The sequence below is a fragment of the Lemur catta genome, chromosome 7 (genome assembly GCF_020740605.2).
Source record: "Lemur catta isolate mLemCat1 chromosome 7, mLemCat1.pri, whole genome shotgun sequence".
Lineage (NCBI taxonomy): Eukaryota > Metazoa > Chordata > Mammalia > Primates > Lemuridae > Lemur > Lemur catta.
In genome coordinates this window covers 57,025,049-57,035,527 of record NC_059134.1, presented here as the reverse complement: position 1 = coordinate 57,035,527, position 10,479 = coordinate 57,025,049, and the positions used below count along the sequence as shown (strand labels likewise).

Genomic DNA, 10,479 nt, shown 5'->3' with positions numbered 1-10,479 from the left:
GTTTCCCCTCTCTTTCTACACATGATGGTTGGCATTTCTACAAATATAGGTGATACTCATTTAAAAAAAGAAAAAGAAAAAATCCATCGTCCAGAAATAAAACACACAGCAGAACCAGACTGAAAGATGAGTGAAACTATATGATGTTAGAACTCTTAAGATAGAGACTTTAAAATAACTATGATTCATAAGTGAAAGGATCTAGTTGAAAAGATAGACAACCTGTATAAACCGATGGGGAATTTTAGCAGAGAGATGGAAACTATTTTTAAAAAGGAGTCAGATGAAATGCTAAAAATAAAAACCATCATACCAAAAAAAAAGAAAGATGAAGAAGTCCTTTGATGCACTCACGGACAAACTGGAAACAGCTGGGGAAGGAATAAGTGAATTCACCTTTCTGCCCGTGGACGCTGCAGAGAAAGCATCATTAAAGTCTCTCTTCCCACTGCCGTCATGTCTTAGTCAGAGCCGCCTAAAGAATCCGCACAGCTGCGGAAGCTCTTCATCCATCGGAGGGCTGAGCTTTGAAACGGCCGATGAGCGTCTGAGGAGCCATTTTGAGCAATGGGGAACGCTCACCGACTGTGTGGGGATGAGAGATCCAAACACCGAGTGCTCCAAGGGCTTCGGGTTTGTCACATACGCCACTGTGGAGGAGGTGGACACAGCAATGAATGCACGGTCACACAAGGTGGATAGAAGACTTGTGGAACCAAAGAGAGCTGTCTCCAGAGAGGATTCTCAAAGACCAGGTGCCCACTTAACTGTGAAAAAGATCTTTGTTGGTGGCATTAAAGAAGTTACTCGGCCAGGTGCGGTGTCTTACGCCTGTAATCCTAGCACTCTGGGAGGCTGAGGTGAGAGGATCGGTTTTTTTTTAGACAGAGTCTCGCTCTGGTTGCTATGGTGGTCCCAGTAGCAGCAGTAGCTATGGCAGTGGCAGAAGGTTTCAATTACTCCCAGGAAACAAAGCTTAGCAGGAGAGGAGAGTCAGAGAAATGACAGGGAAGCTACAGGTTACAACAGATTTGTGAACTCAGCCAAGCACAGTGCTGGCAGGGCCTAGCTGCTACAGAGAAGACGTATTTTAGACAATACTCATGTGTATGGGCAAAAAACTCGAAGACTGTATTTTGACTAATTGTATAACAGGTTATTTTAAGTTTCTGTTCTGTGGAAAGTGTAAAACAGTCCAACAAAGGGTTTTAACATAGTTTTTTTTGTACCCAGGCTGTTGATTGCCAAATGTAATAGTCTGATCATGACGCTGAATAAATGTGTCTTTTTTTTTTTTTAAAAAAAGGAAGAATAAGTGAATTCACAATAGAAATTATCAAACTGAAACACAAAGAATAAAAAAAGTGTGCATAGACAAGGGGGAGAACAGAGCATCCAAGAACTATAGGACAATGTCAGTCTGGATACGTATGTAACTGGAGCCCAGAAGGAAAAAAGAAAGGAAACAAAATATTCAAAGAGATAATAGTGAGAATTTTTCACATTTAATGAAAGACAACACAAATCCCAGATCCAAAAATTCTAGAGAACCCCAAGCAGGATAAAAATTAAATACGAATACACTTAGATATACAAACTGTCAAAAACCAGAGATAAAAAGTGTTAAAGGCAGCCTGAGAAAAAATGAAATATTATCTACAAAAGAACAAAGATAATATTTACAGCAGATTTTGTGAGAATTTTTGTAAGCCAGAAGACAATGGAATGACTTTTTTTTTGAGACAGAGTCTCACTCTGTTGCCCAGGCTAGAGTGAGTGCCATGGCATCAGCCTAGCTCACAGCAACCTCAAACCCCTGGACTCAAGCAATCCTGCCTCAGCCTCCCGAGTAGCTGGGACTACAGGCATGCGCCACCATGCCCAGCTAATGTTTTCTATATATATATTTAGATATCTGGCTAATTTCTTTCTATTTTTAGTAGAGACGGGGTCTCGTTCTTGCTCAGGCTGGTCTTGAACTCCTGAGCTCAAATGATCCACCCACCTTGGCCTCTCGGAGTCCTAGGATTACAGGCATGAGCCACCGCGCCCAACTGAATGACATCTTTAAAGTACTGGAAAGAAAAGCTGTCATCCCAGAATTCTATTCCCAGTGAAAACATCATTTAAGAATGAAGGTCAAATAAGGACTTTTTTAGACAAAGGATCAGAGAATTATTGCCAGTAGACCTACACAATAAGAAAAGTTAGAGAAAGCTGTTTAGGTGAAATGCATATAATACCAGATGGAAATCTGAATTTACACAAAGAAATGAAAAGCATGCTGGGAACTGTAAAAGAAAACAAACAAAAAAGAGGAAGTAAATATATAAAGATTGTATTTTCATTTTTTTAATTTCAGCATATTATGGGGGTACAAAAGTTGAGGTTACGTATATTGCCCTTGCCCCTCCCCCACCCCTGAATCAGAGCTTCAAGCGTGTCTTTCCCCTAGACAGTGCGCATCACACTCATTATGTATGTATACACCCATCCCCTCCCCCCTCTACATCTGCCCAACACCTGATTAATGTTATTCCTAAATGTGCTCTTCCGTGATGATCAGTGAAACCAATTTGATGGTGAGTACATGTGGTGCTTATTTTCCATTCTTGGGATACTTCACTTAGTAGAATGGGTTCCAGCTCTATCCAGGAGAACATAAGAGATTCTATATCCCCATTATTTCTTATAGCTGAGTAATACTCCATGGTATACATATGCCATATTTTATTAATCCACTCATGTATTGATGGGCACTTGGGTTGTTTCCACATCTTTGCAATTGTGAACTGTGCTGCTATAAACATTAGGGTGCAGATGTCTTTGTTATAGAATGTCTTTTGTTCTTTTGGGTAGATGCCCAATAATGGGATTGCTGGATTGAATGGTAGGTCTATTTGTATATGTTTAAGGTATCTCCATATTGCTTTCCACAAAGGTTGCACTAGTTTGCAGTCCCACCAGAGTGTATGAGTGTTCCTATCTCTCTGCATCCATGCCAACATTTATTGTTTTGGGACTTTTTGATAAAGGCCATTCTCACTGGACATAAGTGTTATCTCATTGTGGTTTCGATTTGCATTTCCCTGATGATTAGAGATGTTGAGCACTTTCTCATGTTTGTTGGCCATACTTCTGTCTTCTTTTGAAAAATTTCTATTCATGTCCTTTGCCCACTTTTTGATAGTGTTGTTTGATTTTTTCTTGCTGATTTTCTTGAGTTCTAAATAGATTCCAGTTATCAGCCCTTTATTGGATGTGTAGCATGCGAAAATTTTTTCCCATTCTGTAGATTATCTGTTTGCTCTTGTGACAGTTTCCTTGGCTGTACAGAAGCTTTTTAAGTTAATCAGGTCCCATTTATTTATTTTTGTTGTTGCTGTGATTGCCTTTGGGGTCTTCTTCATAAATTCTTTGCCTAGGCCAATGTCTATAAGAGTTTTTCCCATATTTTCTTCTAGAATTCTAATAGTTTCACACCTTAAGTTTAAGTCTGTTATCCACCGTGATTTGATTTTTGTGAGAGATGAAAGGTGCAGGTCTTGTTTCAGTCTTCTACATGTGGCTATCCAGTTTTCCCAGCACCATTTATTGAATAAGGAGTCTTTTCCCCAGTGTATGTTTTTGTCTGCTTTGTCAAAGATTAGATGGCTATATGAGGATGGTTTTATATCTGGATTCTCAGTTCTGTTCCACTGGTCTGTGTCTCTGTTCTTGTGCCAATACCAAGCTGATTTAATAACCACAGCCTTGTAGTATAGTTTGAAGTCTGACAAATTAATACCTCCCATTTTGTTCTTGTTGCCTAAAATTGCTTTTGCTGAATGGGGTCTTCTCTGTTTCCATACAAAGCATAAAATTATTTTTTCTATATCTGTGAAAAATGATGTTGGTAATTTAATAGGGATTGCATTGAATCTGTAGATCACTTTGGGTAGTATAGACATTTTAACAATGTTGATTCTTCTGATCCACAAGCATGGTATGGTTTTCCACCTGTTTACATGCTCTGCTACCACTTTCCTCAGTGTTTCATAGTTCTCCCTGTAGAGTTCTTTTACCTCCTTAGTTAAATATATTCCTAGGTACTTTATTTTCTTTGTTGCTATTGTGAAGGGTATTGAGTCTTTGATTTGGTTCTCAGTTTGACTGTTATTGACATATATGAATGCCTCTGATTTGTGTATATTGATTTTGTATCCTGAGACTTTATTGAATTCATTTATCAATTCCAGGAGTCTCTTGGTTGAATCCTTGGGGTTTTCTAGATATAATATCATATCATCAGCAAAGAGTGAGAGTTTGATCTCTTCTGTCCCCAATTCTTGCAGACTTTGGTCTTTTCTCTTATTTCTTTGCTCTATCTCTATGACTGACTTATTTAATTGGAAGGTGTTATCTTCAATCTCTGAGATTCTTTCTTCTGTTTGATCTACCCTGCTCTTGAGGCTTTTCATCGTGTTTTGTAGTTCCCTGAATAAATTCTTCATTTCCAGGAGTTTGGTTTGATTTTTCCTTAATATTTCGATTTCTTTAGTGAATTTTTCTTCCAAGTCCTGGATATTTTTTGTGGTTTCTTTTTGTTGGTTATCCATTTTTTTCTTGCATATTGTTGAGTTTTCTTATGATCCATGTTTGAAATTCTTCTTCTGTCATTTTAGTGTTCTGAATTTGGTTAATGTCCATTGCTAGAGAGCTGGTGTTCCTCTTTGGGGGTGTGCTTTCCTTTTGATTCTTCATACTTGCAGAGTTCTTTCATGGATTCCTTCCCATCTGGATCAGCTGTTGCTTCTTACCTGTAGATTTTTGTTTGGATAATGACAGACCCTATTTAGTCTCTGAGCCAGCAGGTGGTGTTTGTGGGTAAGATTCGACCACACCCTGTGTGATGAGTCAGTAGATGCAGTAAAAGGGTGTGCAGAATGACCTCCCAGTCAGTAGGTGGCGCTTGCTGGGAGGAGCAGGCTGCAGTGTTGTTTTTGGGTCCTGTAACCAGCTCTGGTTCCTCTGGAGAGGCACTCTATTGCCTCACGTGGTGGGTGGGGCCCTGGAACTTCCAAATGTGTCCTTATTCTGCTCCTCAGTGGGGGCAGGTCAGAGAGTGAGTCTAGGCAGAGCTGGGTGGGGTGAGCCTGCCCTCAAGCTCCACAAATGCTGTTAGCAGGGGTCAAAGGTCTGTTCTTTGCCTCTGGGGAAAGCTGCCAGGGAAGGGCTGGAACGGCCCCACTCAGCAGAAAAGTCTTCATGTGGGGTTGGGGCTGTCTGAGACCTACAGTCTAGAGCAGGCCTCGCTCCTTTCCACCCTCCCCTATTCCACGGTTTCTTCCAGGCCTCTGCCAGCAGGCAGGACGTCAGGACAGTGGATCTACTTGGCTGTCATGCAGGCCAGGAGGTTCTCTGCCCAGGATCGCAGCCTGGGCTGAGCGTACAGCCTTCCTGTGAGAGGAGGGTTGCCCCTCAAGCATGCTGATCTGCCCCTTAAGGCACACACAACTCAGTAGGCTGGTTCACAAACATCCCTTCTGTGCCCCAGGGCAATGCAATTGAGACCTGAGTGTACGGGATCTGGTCTGCAGGCCTGTCCCCTGGGCCCTGGAGATCAATCCCTGACCCTTCCAGGGAAAGGAGTGCTGGTCTCAAGTCACCCATGGGGTGCCCAAGGTGGATCAATGTCTCTCCGCCTCGGGATTTGCCCCAGTCTCTTGGAGTCACCAGACAAGCAGCACCTGGGAGGGCTGGCGGGTAGGAAGCTCACAGTCTGAGTACCCTTCAGTCTGCTGTAGGGCCCCAAAAGGAAAGGTCCCGTTCCATGCAGATGCCTCCGGGTGGTGGTTAAATTGTCTCTCTCGGCAGGGCAGCCACTGGTAGGGAAGGGGAGGGGAGAATGAAGCAATATGGTGCCTACAGATCAGCTTGGGTCTGCAGACTGGGAGGTGCCCCGAGGGAGCTGGGAGCCTGGTGCCCTGTCCGCAAGAGGCTCACGGCTCACTGGCAGTGGCCGTCTCAGGGCTGGTGTGGGCAGGTCTCTCTGCTCAGGAGCCCACCCACAGTCCAAAGTGCAAGGGAGGGGAAATGTAGCTGCTCCACCTACCCTTGTCGCTGGTCTCCAAACCTCTCTGTGGCCTTTGTTCTTCCAGTTCTCCTCCACAACTTCTTCCTGTGGAGTCTCCTGTAGTTTCAGGCACCCTTCCTTCCGACCCTCGTCTGATCTATGTTCGTCTGCCTGTTTATTTATTTATTTATTTTTCATTTTCTTCTAAAATCTTTCTTGGAGAGACACTCTGGCTGGAGGTTTTTCTCGTCCTCCATCTTGCCCCTCAGCTCTGTATTTTCATTTTTAATCACTGTGAAAGATAATTGACTATCCAAAGCAAAACAGCAACAACACCTGTAGAAATAAAATGTATAATAAAATAGCACAAAAGATAGGAAGAAATGCAAGTACTGTACACTGTTGTGAAGTTCCTACCCTGTACATGAAGTAGTACATTATCATTCAAAGGTAGACTAATAAGTTTACAATATATATTGTAAACCCTAGATCAACCACTAAAATTTTTAAAAAGAAGTATAACCAATAACCCAGTAGTGGAATAAAATGGAATAATAGTAAAATTCTAAAGTAATACAAAAGAAGACGTGAAAAGAGGAAAAACGATAGAAGATCAGATGGAAAAAGTCAGAAAATAACTAGCAAGGTGGCAGATTTAAATCCAGTTGTGTCGATGATTATTAACATATTAATGGTGAAATGTCTAAATACCCAATTAAAAGGCAGAGATTGTCAAATTAGATTTTTTAAAAAGGACCCAACTACATGCTGCCTATAAGAGCCTCACTTTAAATATAAAAACACAGCACAAGTTAAAACTAAAAGGATGGAAAAAGTTATATTACACAAACACTAATCAAACACTGACCAAAAGAAAATTAGAGTGGCTATATTAACAACAGACAAAGTAGGTATCAGAACAATATTACCAAGAATAAAAAGGGATATCATATAACAATAAAGGGGAAAATTCCTCAAGAAGACATAACCCTGAATACACAGACCCTGATAACAAATCTTCAAAACACATGAAACAAAACCTGATAGAATTGAAAGAAAAAAGACAAATCCACAATTCTACTTGGAGACTTCAAATATGTCTTCGTTCAGTAATTGATAAAATGAATTAGACAGAAAATCAGAAGGATATGAAAGACCTGAATAACACTATCAAACAACTTGACCTGACATTTACAGAACACTATACACAACAACAGCAGAAAAAACACTCTTTTCAAGTGCACATTAAAAATTTGCAGAAGGAAGAGAAGGAGGAATAATTCTGTCCATGAAACAAGGGTCAATAAATTTAAAATAACTGAAGTCATATAAAGTATGTTTCCAATCAAAATGGAATTAAACTAGAAATCCATAACAAAAATATAGCTGAAAAATCCCCAAATACTTGGAAACAACACATTTCTAAAGAAAACAATGGGTCAAAAGAGAAATTACAAAGGAAATTTTAAGATATTATATTTTAAACTGAATGCAAATGAAAACACAACATATCAAAATTTACAGGATACAGTTAGTTTTAAAGGGAAATTTGTAGCACTAAATGTTTATATTAGAAAATAAGAAAGTTTTCAAATTAATAATCTAAGCTTAAGAAAAAGAGCAAAATATAGTCAAAGCAAGCAGAAGGAAGGAATAAAGATAAAAGTAGAAGTAAATGAAATTGACAATAGACAAATGAATAAGATTGATAAACCTTTAGTCAGGTTGATCCAAAAACATGTAAAGACACAAATTACCAATATCAGGAATGAAAAAGAGAGCTCCTACAGCTCCTACAGATATTAAAAGAATAACAAGTGTCTATTATAAACAACTTTATGCCAATATATTTGGTATCTTAGCTGAAACGTCCTAATGGAGGGCCCTCAGACGTGGCCAAGCCATTTCTTCCACTTCTATATAATAGCGAAGCTTAAGGCAGACAAGAGGGGAAGTGTGGGCTACAGAATGTTCAAACCACTGTAGAGAATGAGCCTCCAGTTCCAAGTGTGACAGGGTTGCCCTGGCAGAGGCTACACTGGGCTAGTTGACCAGGTTCAAATTCCCCCGAGTTTATCTCAGGTCTGAGCCTATTTCTAACCAGCTGTGGACTTAATTCTGGGGATTGCCCAATGGTAGTGTTGGGAAATCTCCAAATTTAGACTCTCCTTCCTGTGGAGCCACCCCCTCCACAGCACCATCCCGAAGAAGGACAGAGGGAGGCTCACGCTCTCTCTCCACACACCCCCTACCCCACCCCCTTGCTCCCCGCTCCTGTTCTCTCCCCCTCCCCCTCCCAACCCTCTTCCATCAGGCTCAGGTAAATAAAAACAAGCAAGAGCTTTGGCATTAGAACAACCAGCATTCAAGTCCCAGCTCTTCTTCTAACTAGCTACCACTTCCCTATGCCTCAGTTTACTCATTTCTATTTTAAGGTTGTTGTAAAGGTTAAATAACAAGGTATATATAGTTTATGCACAAGGTCAGGGCTTAATTCATATCAGTCTCTGGTCTCTTCTCAACTCCAATGCAGACTGTACTACTCCCATCTCTCAATTTGACCTTGAACTTCAGAAGCTCCAGGAGGCCAGGAACTGGGTCTGTTTTCTCCTCACTGTTGTATCCCTAGTATCTATACTAGGTCTTAGTGAAGAACACTTATGTGATAAATGTATTGAGTGAGTGAGTATGAATACATGGATGAATGAATGACATCAGTTGTTGTGGGCACCATGAGATTTAATCCCAGATGCCACACTGTATTTGCCAAGTTCCTAGAGTGCACATGATTGCAGAGGCAGGAGTGGGTGATGAGATGAATAAGATCCAGTCCTTACCCTTCAGGAATTCCACAGATGTTTTCTAATGTCTTCCCTGTGCTAGGTCTTGTGCTGGGTGCTGAGATCTTGGAATCAGCCTTGTCTCTGACTATAGACAGATAAATTGCTTTACAAACTGTTTGCTTCTCCAAGCTGTGAACTTCCAGAAGGGAGTTACCATACCCCCCAAATTCCCAGCCCAGACCCGAGTGTTAACATTTAAGTGAAAGTTTAGAAACAGGGAGTGTGTGTAGTTGTAAAGAAGGCTTCTTGGAGGAAGATGCATAGAGATGGGACGGATAGGCAGGGCATGGAAAAGGGGGAAGCTGGGGGAAGGTACTTCAGTTAGAGAGCACAGTGTGAGCAGAGACCTAGAGGTAGAAAAGCACCTCTGAGTCCTCAGGGACACAGCAAGTGACCTGATGGGACCAGAAAGCTGGACTCATATCAAAGAAAGGAGATGGGAGAGGAGTGGAGGGCGCTGGAGAGGGTGGCAAGGGCAGGATCACGTGAGGCCTTGAATGCCAACTTAAGGAGCTTGGGCAGCATCCTAAGAGCTAGGGAGGGCAAAGGGAAGCAATGTTTGGGTTGTGTGATCATTCTGGGAGTCTGGAGATAGGGAAGTTAAGAGGCTGGTACAGCTGTTTATGCAAAGTGGCATGACCCAGGGCAGTAGGGATGAAGAGAACTGTTTCCTGATTTTTGGGGGTAGAGGTATCAGTGTGTATGTTTCTACATGTGTCCATGAGCACATGCTGTCTTCCTCACAGGGCAGGCTAATAAAACATCCCAACCCTATTCAGTGTCATGACCCACCATACCCAAAAGCCTGGGGAAGCCCAAGGTTACCAAAGAAAGAGCCTGAGAGACATTCAGCCACAGCCTGACTGTATACTTCCTCCTCTACAACATCATCCTACAGATCCAACACTCTTCTACTTTCAGGCTTCCAGGGACTTCTAATCCTAGTTATCTCATCCAAAATATTTGCTTTCCTGACCTTCTTTGTGTATCGTGCAAGCTTTGTGTCAACATCCTTGTTCAGGTCACTTATTAAAAAAAAAAAATCCACAAGGCCAGGCTGAGGGTGGAGCCTGGAGTTGCCAGGAAACCTCGCTCTAGAATTAGCTCCTACCTGAGGCAGCTCTTCCTCCCTGGCAGGGCCTACACTGGCCTGCTGGTCATCCTCTGGCTCAGGAAGCATGCTGACACCATGGGCCAAGACCAGCTTGGGTACCTAGAGAGGCCACTGAAGAGGGAACTGATGCATTGACACCACTCCTCCTTGGTGACTCAATCGTAGCTCCTGATAACCAATGTTTCCTTCTCTTGAGGGCCATGGAATATCCTTTATAGAAAGTAGTTTATACCATTGACCTGAGAATCTGGCCAGGATTTTGCAGCTATTATATGGCATAGTCTCTGGAATCACATCACCTTGGTTTACATCCTGGCTCTGCCACTTACTAGCTGTGTGATCCTGGGCAAGTTTTCTGACCTCTTTATGTCGCCATTTCTTCATCTGAAAAATGGATTAATACAGTATCTACTCCATAGGGTTGTTGTGAGGCTTCAATAAATCCACCCATGTATAGTACCTAGAAC

General features: G+C 41.8%; 1 pseudogene; it reads left to right on the top strand.

Moving 5' to 3' along the window:
* The first annotated feature begins 456 nt into the window (after window positions 1-456).
* On the top strand, window positions 457-1,069 carry LOC123641014 (annotated as a pseudogene).
* The last annotated feature ends 9,410 nt before the right edge of the window (window positions 1,070-10,479 follow it).